The sequence below is a fragment of the Myiozetetes cayanensis genome, unplaced genomic scaffold, assembly GCF_022539395.1.
Source record: "Myiozetetes cayanensis isolate MyiCay16 unplaced genomic scaffold, myiCay2020 scf14, whole genome shotgun sequence".
NCBI classification, from domain to species: domain Eukaryota; kingdom Metazoa; phylum Chordata; class Aves; order Passeriformes; family Tyrannidae; genus Myiozetetes; species Myiozetetes cayanensis.
This window is the reverse complement of record NW_026087048.1, coordinates 15,835,407-15,853,837: the sequence shown is the minus strand read 5'-3', so window position 1 is coordinate 15,853,837 and position 18,431 is coordinate 15,835,407. Positions and strand designations below refer to the sequence as shown.

General features: G+C 40.4%; 1 long non-coding RNA gene across 1 annotated transcript in view; it reads right to left on the bottom strand.

The window, feature by feature from the left end:
- Positions 1-5,563, bottom strand: part of LOC126637079 (uncharacterized) — a 136,058-nt gene extending 130,495 nt beyond the window's left edge. Inside the window, exon 1 of the long non-coding RNA XR_007628190.1 lies at positions 5,374-5,563. This is a non-coding gene — a long non-coding RNA (uncharacterized LOC126637079). The remainder of the gene's footprint in view (positions 1-5,373) is intronic.
- Positions 5,564-18,431: the final 12,868 nt, after the last annotated feature.

Sequence of the window (18,431 nt, the reverse complement as noted above, 5' to 3'; positions counted from 1 at the left end):
TTCACTTATTGATTTATTTTCCCCTTTCTGAGTTTGAGCAATGAACCTGAAACATGCTCACACAGTTGGATGATTTCGTTTGGAGGAAGTTAGGGAAGTGGTTTTGTACTGTTTTATTTATTTATTTTTACTGCTGGTGACAAAAATATAGAACTGAATGAGAGGTTATTTCATTCAGCCAATTTGTTTTCTCTGATGCAAACTGAAGGGTTCTAAGTCATCCTGGACTCCACTGAGTTTGACATCTGTGGGACAGCTTGGGTCATTTTTATTCCATTAGCATGAGCTTCCATTGCAGCAAATCCTTTTCCTGCTCAAATTTATGTCAGAGATTATAATTATTTCATGTCAGTTTTCACTATTAATGGGCTGAATCTGTTCTGATATTGGTAAGCTTTTGATTTCCCTCCGTGTACAACAAAAAAAAGAGTTTATTCTGTTTGCATCTAAGACTAGCAGATACCATGTGGTTTTGAATATTCACTTTAAAGGAATTGACATGGCTTTTAGAGCTGTAAGTCCTGACTCATGATCTTTGCTAAGAGATAAATCTATGAGGTCATCAGAAAATCACCACAGTCCAGATTCTTCCCATTTCTTAGGAAAGGCTTCCACAAACCAAGAGAAGACAATGGAGAGGTGTTTGCAGGATGTTGTGCAGGGTGATATACAACTAAAAAGTGTCAGGCTCTTTTTCCCAAAGAGGAGTTTCAGTAAATGATGTCAAATTACAGAACTCAATAGCTCACTCACAGTGATCCCATGTACAAACATGCAGTCCTGTGTACAAATATGTGACCTCTGAAACAGATGATTATATTGACTGAGGTGCTGGAATGTGCCCAGAATAAAACAACGGGGCTGGTGAAGGATCTAGAGCCCAGTTCTGGTTAGGAATAAGTGATGAACATGGGGTTGTTCAGCCTGGAGAAAAAGAGGTCTCATCCCTCCTACAACTGCCTGAAAAGAGGCTGTTGCCATGTGGGGGTTGGTCTTTTCTCCTAGTGGTAGGAGGAACAAATGATAGGACAAGAGGAAACAGCCTCAAATTGTATCAGTGGAAATTTAGGTTGGATAATAGGAAGAATTTCTTCACCAAAAGGATTTTCAGGCATTGGGACAGGCTGCCCAGGGCAGTGGCGGAGTCACCATCCCTGGAGGTGTTTAAAAGACAGGTGGACATGACAGCTGGGGACGTGGTTTAGTGGTGGGCTTGACAGTGTTAGAATAATGGTTTAACTAATTGATCTTAATCTAACTGATCCAACCTAACTGATGCATTGATTCTATGTATTTTGAGACAGAGCAAAGAAATTTGACATAGCAGAGAGAACCTGTTCTTGAAAAGACCTGAAAAAAGGAGACAAAAAGATCTGGTTGGATGTGATGTACAGCAGCTGAGACCCAAATGCACCAGCTTAGGCCAGAAATACCTCTAGTTTCCACAGGAAACTGTGTGCTGTTTCCCACAGGACCCAAAGAGAGGAGTGTTAGAAACGTGGCCAGTAAAAGCCTGAGGGATTCTGGTTAGAGATGAAAAACATTCTGGAAACACAGAATTTCCACATAGAATGTATCCTTCAGTTTGATTCTGATGCCTACTATGCACAAGAGAATTAATTTCTCTGTCTGTATTTCACTTTGGATAGATGCCTTTTAATATTTGGTTTATTTTTATGTGCTTCTGTAGGTATAAAAGTCCCTTCATAACAGAAATCAGGTAGGGTATGTGGTGAAAAGAAACTGAAAAGGTCTAGACTCAATCCTGCAAGTTGACAGCATTGATTGGACAGTCATATTTGGCCTTAAACTGATGACTCCCTTTGGAAGCATCAGAAGCAGCAAAACACCCTGGAACAATGTATTCATTAATTAGAAAACCTCCATTTGTGAACCTCTTGGTGAACACAAAAGGGAAGTGTTGTAATTTTAGGAGATACCTCTTATTGAAATTTGATTCAATACATATTAAATCCATGGGAGTCTATGACACAGCAGGAACTAACTGAGATTCTGCAATATGCAAGAAGAGAAATTCCATTGCTCTTTTATTTAGTTTTCACTGTGTGCTAAGCAGGACTTTGAACACTGAATGCTGGTTGGGAATGCCTTGCAGCACAGACATTATTAATAATGCTGAGATCCACATATGGTATTTCCTATTGCATCTCTATTACTGGATATAATTAGTAATCCAGTAGCCAGGAAAAGAACAGCAGTAACATTTACATGAAGTAAGGTGCAAATGTACCCAGAAACCCATACAGTCCTGATGTGTATCCATACAGATGATGATATGAGCTATGAAACCACCCATGAGAATTTGAGTATATGTCCATCAATATAGTACAGATGCCTCATTATCCAATATACTTTCTTTTCATCCTGCTACTATAAATTCAGAAATTTTGCCTTTACAGTTTGCTTCATTCAACAGTGACAACAAATGAATTGATTGTGGCAAAACCCCCCATATATCTTAATATACATTTTATTCTTTTGCCTATGTATTTCTGCTGAAAATCTATAACAGATCATAAAGAACACTTAAATAAAAACACATCTTAAAGGCACCCTGTGAGTGCAATTAGAAACATTTTCCATCATACAGCAAAGATAATGTATCCTAAACGCTCTTAATTTCATACATCTGTTATGCTCTGTCATGGATTTTTTTTTTCTCCTCCCAAGACAATTTTTGAAGGTTTCTGCCAATTTAATTCAATTTAAAGCTTTTAATGTCAGCTCAATGGGTCATGCCACTTTCTCCACATTTGTATTAGGCTTAGGGAAGGCAGAAATATGATGAACACTTTTCATCATATTCATGACAAATAGCCATTACATTCCTTCCCCACCCCCACCCACCCCATTATTTGCTGACCTTATTTATAATCGTTGTCAACTTTTTTGTCCCTTTAATGTATACACAAACATGCATATGTGCATGTACACACATATGCAGTATCATTTTACCTGGCATTTTCTTAGGCCACAAGTCCTTTGTATAGAAGTGCCTTCTTCATTCACTTGTTTTCAAAACAAGTCTGTAACTATTTTTGGACTGATTACTGAACAACAACTGCACATTAGTTTTTGACATTGTCTTGAAACTATGCTCAAAGGCTCTCACTTGACTTATTATTCAGTTTTTAAGAGCTACCAGTTCTGCTTGTGCAACAATCCCCAGGTTCTGGAGCAAGTTAGATGGGTTAGAGTTATATTTGTCAGAAAATTGTAATAACCTGGATATTACTATTTTTTTGTTCTGTTTCTAATACAGTGTTACTGTGAAAATTGAGCTCATACATTATGTCTACATCTGAGTAGTTACACTTTGACTATAAACCAGGAAAACACCCAAAATGTTCCTTTTTTTGCCTCTGTGTGGGAAGAGTGGAAGGATGTGGGAGGTGTGCATATATGAGGGAAAAATGCACTATTTGTAAATATGTGTGTATATTATTAATAGTCTGTCTTTAGTTTCAGAGAAATTGTGTGAAGCTCAAGATTTCAACTGAAAAGGAAATTACCTGTCCTATGGTGTGATGTATTAAAAGAGACACCACACTCTGACAGAGTAGTTCCTGACCATACATGGACTTGAAAAGTCCTAGGATATTCCATGCCTGGGAGAAAAATTTGGCATGAAGAGGTGGTGGTTCAGGATTTCCTGCTGCTAAGAAGCAAGATTTCCTCACAGTGGTCACTGGTAGATACAGAGACAAGGGAGCTCCAGGACTACTCCACAGGAAGCTCTTTGCAGCCTTTGACCATGAGGAGGCATGAGGAGATTTGCTGTCCCAAGCCCCTGGCTGAGGATCACCATCTAACTAAGGTGAACCTTCACCATTATCCTCACTCATACCATCAAACCCAATCTGTCTTGTTCATAACAACATGTTCTCCAATAGATGCTCAGTAGAGATTCTTTACCAGTAATTCCTGTGACCATTTTTCTGTCATACTGTAACACACAGCCTCAGCTTTGCTTGAGTGTAGCTACAAAGACTACAGACATCTTCCTTTAGACCAGTTTTGTTAGAGATGGGACCAGTCACGAGTGTAGACTTCTCCTCAAGAGAAGTTAACAAACATCTCTGCAACTACCTATTATCCCCTTAGCTGGGTTTTTATTTCCTTGATACTCACAATGAGTTTGCCATACTCATATTTCTCTAGTAACGAGGTACAGTCTGCAGCTCAACATTTGGGATGTGGAGCCTGTGTTTCCTCAATGGCAGTTTGCAAAGTTTTGCAAACATTTTGTTTGTGTGTTTTCAATTGAAACAGAATATTTTGACATTGTTGAAACAGAATTTCCTAGTTTGGCTTCACTGAGGTGACCTCAACCAACAACAAAATTCTGCACTGCAGTTTATCCTGGTGGTAAATTACTACCTGGATTTGTAAGTGGGTGGCTCGAGGCTACATTTGTCCCAAAGAACCAAGCAAAACGGCAGAAATACATCTCCTGCAGTGTCCCTGCATTGTGTGAAACCCATAACAAGCTATGACATGGCTCAGTGGGAAGTCTATGCAGCATTAGTGCTCCAGGTTAATTCAAATACCTAAATATTCTGATTGAGACAAGCCAGGTTGCAATTCAGCTTGATACAGTGGGGTTTATTTTCAAAAACCTTCTGCATCCCCTCCATCAGCTTAGCCTTTCACCCACACATTTTCATTATATTGAGATAAGAAAGAGATTTCCAAAAGGGAATTCCAACACAGGTTTTGCTATACATTGCTTCACCATCACCCTCCATGGTATAAGGAGGCTGAAACACATCAACATCTGCTAGCAAAACAAACAGTGAATTTGTTCTCCCAAGGGAATTACTGGCCAGGGAAATAAAACCAAGGGGAGGTTTTGTACTCTCAAACACCGGGAAAAAAACAGTCTCAGAAACAGTTAATATCATTACAAGAGCCTGGCCTTACAGCCCAGGGAGATGGTCCTGTCCTCATGACTGCACACCAGCTCTAACACTGCTATAATTGATCAGGAAAGCAGATTTAAAACATCGGTCTCAGGCTTTTCTAATTATCTTAAAATAATCGTTCCACCGCGTGAAATGAATACATCCACGAAGCAAACCTTGCAGGCTGCTCCCCTCACACTACCAGACACAGACTAATGACCCTAGAGAGCAGGCCAGCCCTTCTGATGCAGCATCATCTGCTCTCAAAGACTAAAGTGACGTGTCCTCTGCTCCCCACGTGTTCCGCGGACGGGGAATGAAGCCACATCACTCCTGACACAATCCCGACAATGACACCTGTTCGGCACAGACACCACCGAGGGACTTTCGGAGTCAGTCCCTCGCAGCTATGCAATCAAAGATCAGTTTTCAATGAAATATTACTTACTCAAATCAATGTTGTCTTGATTCTTCATGAAGGGTGCAGCAGGCATAAAATGTGATATTGATTTCTGAGATGTAGCCTGGTCCTCTCTTCATGGCCATTTCAAAAAATGCAAAGTATTTCTTTTCTTTCACACCACAGATCACGTCATCTTTACAAACTGGAGATCAAGGCCCTTTTATGTTGCCTCATATTTATCTCCTGCCCTTTTTTTCCTGTCCTCCTCTCTTCATCTCGCAGTTTTTCTTTCTCCTCCTTGAGTTTTTATTGCCTCTTCGGCTCTCCTCTTAGCTCCTGTTCTAATTTCTGCCTTTTTCCCTGCTCTCCTGAGTGCTTTTAGATTCTGATCTAATTTCTCATGTCTTCTCCCAGTGCTGCTCTCTCTCCTTTCTATCTTTCTGACCCTCACCTGTTCTCCTTCCTGCATCTCTGACTCCAACTCCGCTGCTCCCCTTACGATGCTCCAGCTCTGGATTTTCCTCCTCGTCGTTCCCCACATTGCTCTTGGGCTGTTTTTAGCTCTCATTTCAATATAGTTTTCCCTGCTGTATGCACAAATACAATGTCCCAGCCTCTCATAATAATACATCTCTTTTCTGGGTTGCCTCCCATTTCCACGATTAGCGTGCATATCTTTTTAATGAAAACTGTAGTAACGACCAGGAACAAGGCTTCCTAAATCTGTAATCTGTTGCTGCCAGCCTCCCATGAGAGACAAGGGGTTGCTTTTTCTTTTTTTTTTTTTTTCTTTTTTTCTTTCCAGAAGCCAATGTGACTTTAAGTCTATCCCACTGGTTTGGTTTAATTAATTTTGGAGCTAGAGAGGGGTCCAGACCAGAAATCATAAAGCTGAAATTGTCTCTCACTAGTCTCAGGCATGAAATAGGGAAGAATTAATATATTTTCCAGTTATATGTTGAACCCACAATTTTATACAGAAAAACTACAAATTTCTGAGTACACTACTGGCTAGGTCACCAAAATTAATATTTTAGCTGTGAAAAGTGCCCCAGAGGCTTGAACAGCAGTTAAGATGGGCTGTGTTTAGAGCAGCCTCCAATGCCAGCACTTCCCTGGAGCTCTGCATGGTGTCAGAGGAAAGGCTATTAAATGCTCAGTATCCAAATGATGTTACTAAGCAGTTTGCCTGTTTTGCCAAGATTTGAAAACAATTCTTGCTTGGTTTGTGAGAGCTGAAAAGATTGCAGTGCTTAATAACATGCCTACAAATATTCTGGTTGATGTTGACTGTCATCCCACACCCTTTGAGCTGATTGTATATATGGCAAAGATTTGATACCATAATTGGATGAACACAAAGCTTAGACTTAGGTCTAAACTCCAAATAGTTGTGGTTGCAAGCTTGAAATTCTCTTTCAATTACTTCATGTTTTATTTACTTAAGACATACTTTGAAAATACTTACCAGTAAATTCATTCATCAAGGTCAAGTTAAAAAAAGACTTATACGCTCTGTCAACTTGGTTTTTATTCAGATTAAAAATCAAGCAAACAAAAAATGCAACATCTAATATACTATTTTCAATACGTTTTATTATATTTGTTTAGATATAGGTCCCTTAAAACTAATATTAGTGAATTTTTCTTGCATCCATATTGAAGTTTATTTCCCATTGTGTGGCACCAGTTCCATCCAGCATGGTCCAAAGAGTTCTTCATTTTGTGTTCTGATTCCCTCTTGGTTCTGGTAGCAGAAAGTTGTATTTTCCATCAGGGTGGAGAAAAATATCATTGTTACCTTTGAGTTACTCAGACGTGGTTAAGACTGTGAGCATGAGTCTTCTGTGTGGAGAGAAAGTCCTCTGGCGGGCAGAAATCCAGAGTGTCCTGCTGGAGAATCTGATCCAAAGCCAATTAGAAGTGCCATCTAGGGTCCGATTACTTTCAGCTTGGCTTTGACCCAGGAACATGCCCTTCTTCTGAACAGGAAATCAAGTTTTGGAAACAAATTTAAAAGGATGACAAATGACTCTAGGCTCTGCTAATTTCCATTTCATGCAAGTTCTGTGGAAACCATTAGAGCTGCTCCTAATCTCAGTAGCAAAACTTCAAATCTCACACAGTTCTGCTGAAGTTATCTGGGTTTAGAGCAATGTGGCCTGACAATTTGGTTTAAGTTTTGTTTTGCTAAGTCACAGCAGTATTTAGCCCAAATTAGTACATCCTGCAAGATGAAACGTGAAACCACAGTGCAACACAGACACATTTCTCTTTCAAAGCTGTGTTTGGAAGAACTTAAGAACTTTGAACACTTTAAAGCTATTAAGTGGTCAGCTTTTGAGTTAAATATGCCTCAGCACTGACACTGATCTCAGAGGAATGCAACAGTCTTTACCACAAATCCTGTGCTAAGGCTTTCCCTCTGTTGTTCCATGATGTCCATGTCTAGTACATGATTTCATGGGATAGGCTAGGTGACAAAGTCACCCAGCCCTGTGTCACTAAACTGGAAGTTGTTCTCAGGAAGGTTTTCCCTGAAAGCAATGTCACTTTTTAAAGAGTCTTCTTTGGAAAATATTTTATTTCGCTATAAATGCCTTGAAGGAAGAATTTAAATTCAGTAGAATCTAATATAACATGTCGTTTTATATTCCAGCATTCCAGCAGGCAGAGGTAACACAGTTCAGTGAGAGCACACGTTCCTTCCAACATGCCACTTAGCTGAAATGGTGTGCATGTGCATTTTATGTATTTTCTCTTTGGTTTGGTCTTTAGAAGACTTTTTCAATTTACAAGCTTTAATTTTTCATAAATGTAACCACTTCTGCTTGACAAATAGAAGGCTGAATGAAATTTACTGTGAGGGTATTTCTAACTGAGTCAGAATCAATTGGATGGCTCAGGAAAATTTTTTGTTTGTTTGTTTGTTTGTTTGTGGGGTTTTGTGTGGGGTTTTTTGTTTGTTTTTGTTTTGTTGTTTGTGGGTTTTTTTGCTGTTTAGGCTAATTGGTGGGATTAGTCATTATCAGCTGGATAATTATGTGTATTGTAGACTCTGGAATTATTTCTACACCTTGGTAGGTAATGTGAGAGGTTTGAACCTCATAGGTACCTGCAGATGCTTTGAATTTAACTAATATTGAAAATTAGTCCAGCTCTCAGATACAAATATACCTGAATCAGAAGGTTCCTATGTGTTTAGTCCAAATAAATCCCTGGCTCTGTACTAACTCAAACTAAGAGAAATCGGGAGATAGGCCATATATAAATACTTTATAGAGTGCTGTGTACACTAATTAATAAATACAATTTTCTAAGAGCTTTCTGAACCTTGAATAAACACTTCTTAAACAAATGAATGCAAATTATTAATAGAAACTGTAATCTCCCTCTCTAACTATTATTCTTACTTGTCCCTAACTACTTTGATGCCAGAAGATTAGAAGAACAAAACCAGGATAGCTTTTCCAAATGGGAAAATAAAATGTTCCAAGGCAAAAAAGAAATAATTTTAAGTCTGAGGCCCTGTATAAATGGAAGAATAACAAATCTTGTATTGCCCAAACCTTGTTGTTGAACTTCTAATGGTAAAATCTGTGCCTCCCACTGCCCGTTAGATATTCTTGCGTGACTGCAGCGTTGTTTTATGGATGTGAATCAACCTTGCAATATAGGGTGACAAACAAAAAAGATGGAAAAATATATAAAATGGAAAAAAAAAATAAAAAAAAAAGGTCTAGTTGCCACCTCAGGCTTTAAAACTCTTCTTACACACTTCAGCACGAAGTCTATTAAAGTGGAATATAGTGGAAATACAATATACAGCAATGAATGTCTCCAAACCAGCAATTTAGCGCTGAAGCTGAGGGCAGTTCTTATGCACCGACTTTTAATACCGAGATGATTTGTGGTCTCACAAAGTTCCTGCCTTGGGCAAGAATTGTGCTGTGCTCTAATAGGTCTAGTTTGTTGACTGTCAGAATAATGGAGAAATTGGTAGCAGAGGGCCTGAGCGCTGTAAACAGCTGAGATAATTAGAAGGTCTGTCAGGAGGAGAGCGAGGCTAAAGCAGTTTACGTTCTGTCACAGGGTGGAAAGTATTCAGTCAGAAGGCTGCTGGATAATGTGGGATATGTTGCCTTACGTCCTAGCAAGCTTGTCTGGAGATGGGGAAAGAGTGCTTCTCGTCAGCTTTCAGTTGGCTTTCTCTGCCAGCTTTGCCCACTGCAGGCTTGCAAGAGTTTGTACTTCTTATTAATAAAATAATACATCTTGCAAGCAAAATGCTGACTTTCTGTTTTTTTTTAAGCCAAGCTGCTGGGTTAATAGGATGCTCAGAGTCAGGCAGGGCAGTGCAGGGGGGCTGCAGAAGCTGCAAGGGTTGAAGGAAAGCATTCGTGAAGAGAAGATATGAAAAGAATGCTCTCCACCCCCCAAAAAAAACCCAGCTGAATGTATGGTTATGTCACCACCTTAACGGAGGTTGCTCCTGTATCAACGGAGCAGTGCTCCAGAAGTTGTTAACATGGGAATTCTGGTGCCTTAGCCAAGAAACTAGACAGTAGGAAGTCTAGCAATCTAGAAATTGCTGTGACTAAGCCATTTCTAGGCAACGACATGCCTAGGGATGGAGTAAGCCAAAGTTTTCAAGGCTGGTTTGTGGTTTTGGTTCTTAGTTTAGGGTTTGACTTCTGGAAAGATGAAGGTTGGCTGTCTTCCCCCTAGAAAGTCTTGTGGAGTTCAGAAACCGGTTAGTCAAAAAGAAAATCACTTGAAATTGATGGTATTTCAAAAAAAATATAGAATTAGCAGAGGAATATAATACAGTTTAGTAACATTCAGGAATGAGTAATGAAGGAGGTTGCTGAGGTTAAGATCTTAATGCTTAATAACAAGCAAATAATATTAAGTTTTGAGTTATAGAGAAACGGGGGGAGAGGTGGGACAGGCACATGGCCAAGAGACCTTTGTCCTTCTCCTCGCTCTGCCATTAACAAGAGTCACACATTAACTTTGCTCCCACATGAGGTTCTGTACCTCACCAAAGAGCCTTGGGGATCCCTGGGTGTCAGATGATTTTCAAGTTGCTGTTTATGGATGCTGCCATTGCTTCCATCTCAGGGGGTAGAACTGGGAAAACAGACTCTTGCACACTGTTTTAATTTAATGTGGATCTCTCCAAGGATTGCCACATTTTCCCGGGTCTGTGGGAAAGAGAGAAGCTAGACACAGGCTAAGAGTGGATATTTTTGAAACTTGGACAGTCCAACGCCACCACAGCAAGGAATATACAGGACCTGAACCCACTCAAATATTTTAGTGACACCATTCTGGCAGCAGTATTTGGCCTTTTTTCTCCTGCCACATCCACATCCCTCCCACCCCCCTGCATTTTAGCATAAGGGGCAGATCATCCCTTGCCATCCATTTCAGCCCCTGGTTCCCGCAGTCCTTCTGAACACCTGAAGGTCTGCTGTCTTTAATAATTCGGTTGTCTTTTTGACAGGACCAGAGGAGTCTTTTTTAAGCTCCTGCAGCACTGTGCAGCAGCAGGCAGCAGACAGTGCATGATTGCACTGGGACTTCAGAGCAAACTCCAGCTCGCTGTCAATGGCTGTGTGCCAGACAGCTCTGCCTGCAGAGAGCAAAGCCTTCCAGAAGGCTGAGCATCCAAAAGGGAGACTGTCAACATCCCTCCAAAGTGTTAGTGGGGGGATTGCTATGGAAAAAGGGAGCAAGTCTGAAAACTGAGCTGTGTGGGGACAGGAGGAGTAAAAGGGCTAATTATCTTCCTATTCCCCTCGCGCGCCTATTAAAGACCACCAAAAATAGCACACACTTAAGGACGGGGATTATTTTTTTTCCCTGCCAGTTAAGTTAAATGGACATCCCACCTGTCATTTGGTGAAGGGGGATCATTCATGGGAGATGAAGCTGGCCAGAAGCCACCTCCTGACAGCGAGAGGCAGGTCTGAACAACAAAGTTTGGATCAAGATCTGAACTTCTCTCTCATCCAAATGTTCTTGGATCCAGGAGGCTGGCTGACACCCATCTCTGCTACATATACTCTGTGATTATGTGTGAATGGCCCTATTGCTTCTCACTACACCCGATGTAATCACTTCCATTTGGGCATCATTCTGCGAGAAAATCTGCTGTCATGATGGCCAACCTGTGGTGCTTTGCTGGTTGAAGATTTGTCCCTAACCCTCACAAGGCATCAGTTTTCACCTGGGCACACCCTAACTGAGCTTTGTTGGTGACAACTTCCATATTTACAGGTCTCATTATTAAGTCAACTTGAACTCCAGGTTTAAATGGAGTTTCCCTTCCCAAACTGGTACCAAAACAACTTATGCTTGACAGCCTGTGAGCATGTGCAGCGGGCCTGATCCTGACTCTTCTTTCCTTCACATCTGGCTTACGCCTGTGCAATCCCATGGACTTCAGTGGAATTGTTTCTGATCAGGATTTGATGAATACCATATTTTCCCATGAATCACCCACGGATTATCTATAAAAACTGTGATTCGTCAGCAGTGTGGTTTATACACACATGTAAGTTATGCAAGGGGAAGTTTACTCTGGGGCCCCCTCTTTCCCAGCAGTCCCATTGCCTCTGATTCCTCTCCCATTTGCTTCCTTTACCCCCAAATCCCACTGCTTCAGATTCCTCCCTACTTTGGGTTCTGCCCTGCCCTCTTCACCTCTGATTCTGTGTGGTTTGTGAGAAACCATCTGGGCATGCATTTTCAAATGTCAATGCTTTTTAAGGAATAGTCTATGCAAAAGAGCAAACTAACTGATTTTTCCCCTTCTTTTTTCTTTCTCTTTTTCTGTTTTTTCCCTTCTTTTTCTTTTTCTGTTTGCTCTTTGAAAAGTAGATGGAAAAGAAATTGAAGGAAAATTTTGGTTTTCTGACTGAAATTGTATCTGGGAAAAAAAAACAACCCTTGCATTACATGAAGTGTTTCATTTACTTGGAAGTCATTATTATTCTAAACTTTAAAAATGTGAATAAGCTTGGCTAAATTTGTTCTAAAAATATCCTTCTGAAATAAAAAGTAAAATGATTTGTTTCAAGAACATTAAATCAAAAGATTCTGACTTTTTCTTTCCCTGCCTCCCAATAAGTTATTCAGAGAGTTTAACACGTATTCTGTGAATCTGTTTCTCAGAAAAAAAAATGCCTTTAAAATCTACTCTTGATTAACATGAGGGAAGAGGTGAATCAGAGCCTGTGTATCTGAGGAATCATTTACTCACCCTTAAGGTGGGAAAAATGAACAGAGGTGAAGGCCAATAAAATCTGTAATAATTTTTGGCACAGAAGCTCTTTTTTGGAAGTCACGTACACAGCTGTGATGAACTACAGATAATGTCATGTCTCTAACCCAAAGTCATAAAGTAAATCTCTGGTAGAACCAGGAGTACAAGTGTACTACGTGTGGTTCCCTGCTATCTGTGCTAACCACTCATAAATGGTTGTTTTATATAAATATGTGCACATAGACTATAACCAAAAGTATAATTTTCACTTTGTATTGTGTTCTTTCCAATTCTTTTTTTTTTTTTAAGTGAAGATCATATTTTAGCAATCATGGTCGATGTCCTTTCTTGAACTTCAACCAAAAATGTGGTCATGTTTCTTCAGAAAAGTATCCAATAACTTCTGACCTCACATACGCTTCAGCTACTGTCAGAAGAAAAAGGCAGTAAATAGTGCTATGCAAAGAAAACAAAATGATTATCCTAGAACCTAATAAGCAATTACAAAGGGCAAATTACTTGTACCCTCTGTAATTTTCTGCCATTAGATAATTAACATCAGAAGTATTAATGATCATTTTAACAAATTACCATATAATTATAATGTGTTTCTTCATTTAGTCCTACATATTGTACAAATCCTTCTAAGATTTGTCTATTAATTGAAAATACATCATTTATTGGTTTAGCTGAGTAACAACCCACACTGGTAACTAAACCTATTAAAGAAATGCCATACTGATTGTAACTAGCTGTCACTTTATGGTCACCACAGCAATTCTTAGTGGATGCAAGTGTCACTGACCACGCTCAAACTAAGGATCAAATGAAAAGCTGTAATAGGTCACAATATTCACTGAGGTCACAGACCTAGAAATGTCACGCCTCTGACTCGTGTTAACTTCAGCTGGAACGAAAGCTGCGAGTGGAACAAATACACTCAGGAGTTTACAGGGCCAGCACATGCTGGTGGCAACGCTGCTTCTTAGATTAATTAATTTCATAACATTTCCATAATACAGTTTTACTTAGTGTACTTTTCATAATCTAATTTTAGTTGAATTGCTTTGCGCAATCTGCTCAAAATGTGTTTATGACTCAGAATTGTTAGAGTCCCCTTTTCATTTTGTGCTTAGCTGCTTTTGTAAAATCTGCCTAAATTGGTGAAATAAACTAGGGGACTGCTGCCAAAACTGGTTTTTGTACTATCCTAACATTTCAAACCAATTCACTGAGGTCAGGTTTTTCAGCACTTCCCATGAAGTCTCTCCTAGATGTAGAGGAATATGGCTGGAAGAGTGAACTTCAGGACTATGCTGCAGATTTTTCTGTGGGAAGAGGATTTTGGATGTGGGGGTGGGTTTAGGAAGCTGATTCCAAATCACCCATTTCCAGTTTGGGAACAGACATGGCCCATGTGACCTAAGCATCTTGTCAAGACAGCTTGAATTTGAAATTGTGAATATGCATGTGGATGAGCTACAGACCCAAAAAGATTCACACAATGATATGGCAGATCAATCTGAATAGAGTGGAATTCACCCCTGGGCAAAAGGCTGGGAGAAAGCTTGGAAAACTTGGCTCATGTGAGATACAAATCACACGGCTTTACCATGTCTCCCTCGGACAGTGTCAGTTGTACACACAACATATACATGCAAAAGAATTCATGATCCCCTTCTGACAATTTCCGAAGGGGGAAATGATTTGGAATAAATTATTCATTACAGAACTACTCAGCTTTGGCAACAAATCTGCAGGTTAAGGGAGAAGGGGAGCTATTCCAGCTGCAATGGTGTGTAACAGCCATTCTCAATTCTGGAAGCTTTAGCTTTGTGAACAGTTGATGATATCCTGCTATTTTCTTAACTTCTGTACCTTTTGTGGGCTTCTGTAAGATTCTTCCTCCTGAGAACATCTGTCTTTCGTGGGAATCAGGATCCAGAGGGACAAAGTAGCTTTATTCCTCTTTAAAAAAAAATACTGAGTTTTTTTTCCTAGGAAAGACTGTGGTTCCAGCTCAGGTTTCCTCACACCTTGATAATGCTTGTATTAATGCAGTTTTCTGTCCCAGGTCCCTCATACCTGCAGTGTGCTCTTCTGTGTGTAGGTAAAAGCAGAAAGAAATGAGCATCCAAGGACTTTTCAACAGCGTCTCTGAAATGATAATTAAAAAAAGAACAAAATTCAGAAGTGGTTATCTTGCTGCTTGGGTAAAAGACTTGACTCCCTCCCATGCTTACATTTAATAAAGTAGGGATATGAGGGATGGAGTTCAAGGCTGAATACATCAGAATCAAGCTGGGGAGTGTAATCCTTGTCCCACTAAGATCTGTGGCCCAACTTACGCTGTCTAGGCAGGGAAGGACAACACTCCAGATATCCCTGGCCATTCATTTTAACAGATACTGAACTTATCTTTTTTTTAATTAAAAAGAATGATTTTTTTCCCCACTCCTGCCATTTCCAGCTGCCTGAACAGCTATGATGACACCTTACAAAGTTGCCATTACATTAGTGATATTAGTATTAATCACACGTTGCTTGATACTGTAATTGAATAGTTTTTACGCAGATGATATTAACTGATAAAATATGGCGTCCTCATGAGAAAACATTACCTTGAAATATTAGTGTTATAATATGTTAATTTCTATGGAGGATACGAGTACAGATATATGAGGAGATGTAAATTTCCAGCACTTCTGCTGACAATTTCCATGTCAACATAATTCTTAGGAATTCATACTCACTATTTTGTGATGACTTATATGATGATGTATAACAACTTAAGGGGTTTTAAAATGCAGTATTTTGACTAATGCAGGTTGGTAAATAGCACACAGGACTGTTTCTTCCTCTTGATTCTGGGAAGGCTGACGCAAGCCCTTGATGTCGCCAGGAAGTTGCCAACCCAAATGTTGAATCCCAAAGTGGGTGCTCAGACAGCTCTGTGCATGTTAGCAGTGAGAAAAAAAGGTTCTTGTCTTGCAAATTGAGGGTGATATAGAATAATAATAAAGAAAAAAAATGCAGAAGAGGATATATGGTTAAAGGGAAGTTCTAAGTGTCTTGCAAAACTGCCAGAAATTAGATTTTGGTTTGAAATGTGACTGGTAAAACACAGTCCAGCCAGTTTATCCCAATGGTAGACTCTTAATTCTGACGTATCTTATGTTTTTCTTATGCTGTGGGGCTTGGATGTCCTCGGGAAAAGTGAAATCTGATTGTGTTCTTATTAGGATACACTGAAATGAACTGTGTCAGAGCCACAAACCTCCTGTACAGAAAGCACAAGGTCCACAGCACACACTGCCTCCTTTCTAACTCTTATTGCTAGTGAGTAGTTTACACCAAGGCAATTCCTCTGGCCTTGCTGGCTTCTGACTTAATGCTGATGCTCCCCATGTGTTCCTCAAGAAACAATCTGGAATAACAGGACAAGAGCCCAGGAACACAGAGGGACATCCCAAAGACAGGGGAGATGACAGAAATGGGGAATTCTTGCATCCAGAAAGAAGCAGCTAACCTGGCTGCTTGCTCTCTCTTGGGCTAATCTGAATTAATTGGTGCTATTTGTGCCTTTGATACTCAAATGCAGAGCCTGGGGGTGGGAGTTCTCATGAAACAAGTGGCCACTTGGGAGAGCCGTCCCAGGTCCAATCATGTCATGGGCTCATTTGTCTCCCACAGTAATTCACTACTCACTTCAGTCACTTTAAATGTAAAACAGCTGCTGCTGCTTAGCCCTCTTTTAAGGTACCTAACCAGCAGCTTTAAACCAATCCTGAATGGGTCCCATCCCATAATAGTCGCCCACACAGTGGTCATTTGGAAACAATTAACCCTTGATTCAAGATCCTCTTAAAGAATCCTTTTCCAGGCCCTTCTCTTCTCTGTTACAGCCCATTGCATCCCTGTCTTGCCCCTTGGATGAGAACAGCTTTATCCTTCGGGGTTGCTGTGAGTTGTGCAGCAGTAACCACCTGTATGGTGCCTGAGGAGGGCATGTGACTGCCAGGGTTACTCTGCAGATTTTGGGTCATCCCCATCTGCACTGAAGAAAAGTGAAGGTATCAAATAAAACAGACTGTTGCTTTATTAAAAGAAAAAAAAAAAGAAATATTTGTTTCCCCTCTTTCTTTCTCCCCCCTGAGGTACCTGGGAGTCTTGTTCACTTCACACATGTTTGGCACTGCTGCTACCCCTTGCCTCGCTCGGTCTCTAGCAGTATGATGAACTGGAGATTAATCTGTTTTAAGGGGAAGCATCTGGCTTTGAGCTAATAAAATATCAATTTGTAACAGGGAGGAAAAGGCTCAGCGAGAGGTCTGCATGCTTAGGGCTTTGAGACCCAATTTGACTCGGGCGTTTAATGCCACTTGTGAATTTTAGGCTGTGCTCTGAGCAGTTCAAAACCTTTCTCCATGCAGTGGTCTCAGCTTTCTCTGGGAGTCCTGTGTTTTCCAACCAGTGGCCTTTACTGTTGCTGGGGGTATCTCCCAGCTCCGAATCCTGCAGGCCTGCCCCCTCCCAGGCACCCCCCACCTTTCCCTTTTCCTAATGGCTCTGTGGCCAGATGTGGTGGCCCCTTGCTGGGATGTCAAACTGGCAACACCCTTGATCCAGGCAGACAGACACTCAATAGCCAACTTCTGGAAAACCTCCCCCCTCACTGGCCGGCTCTGACACAAACCAGCTGAAGACATTGCAATGCCAGAAAGTGTTACAGCTGGGCTGCCTGACAGATTGGCAGCACACACGCTGATTTGGGGACCGTATTTGGGGGCCTGCAAAGTACTCACTGTCCAGGCACTGAGCCACTAATCACAGTTTACATTAGGCAATCAGATACTTTTCAACTACTGAATGATCTGCTCTTTCCCCCCCCCTTTTTTCACCTTATGGGACCCCGTGTGTGTATACAGTACCTCGGTGCTTCACATCTGCATCATGTTTGGAGCCGTATCTAATGCACAGCTACCAACGTCAGCTCAGGCAGTGACAAGGAGCCCCAAACCACTGCTGCTCTGATTCCTCCTCCCACTCCCTCAGCCTGACTTTTGCCTCTTTCTGTGCTGAATCACTTGATTAATTTAACCTGGGGGTTTACCTAGTTATGGAAAAATCCTACAGGACTTCATATAAAAAGAAAGGTTTGATGTCACTCTATAGGAGTCTGTCAGCATATAGAATCCTGTGAGTGGCTTTAAACACAACTCCAGAGATCAGATCTTCAGTGAAAACAATAGATTTTAGAGTCATTTCTCTGGCATGCTGCTAACTTAATCACTTTTACCTATGAGTGTTTCATTAGGAATGAATCTATGTCAGCCCCACGTGCCAATTCTGATTCCTGCGTTGGCCCAGCCACGATGCTGTAGATCTACGTTCATGTGAGATAAGTGTGCCATGGCTGGATGTCTAATGAACATGGCCTCATTTACAATAAGAAGGACTTAGATCTGGCTACAGTCCAGGGTTTCTCTTCCAAAGAAATGCTGACATTTTGGAAAACCTGGGTCTCTGTCAGGATGAATAGCTGAAATTTTTGTGTTTTCCAAGCCAAGAAAAAGGTGCTCTGAAAAATGTGTACGGTATTAAAACATTAAAGAACAGTTAGGTGCCAATTTAAGAAAAATGTATAAACACAGAACATGAAAATTCATATTTTAATATAAACATTGAAGTGAAATTAACTGAAATGTTTTGATGTTGGTGAAATGAGATATCATAACTTCTCACCAATCTTTTTTGCCACACTGATCTATTTCTACAAAAATGTTTTGATGAAAACTCTATAGTTCCAACCAATAATCATTTTGTAAAG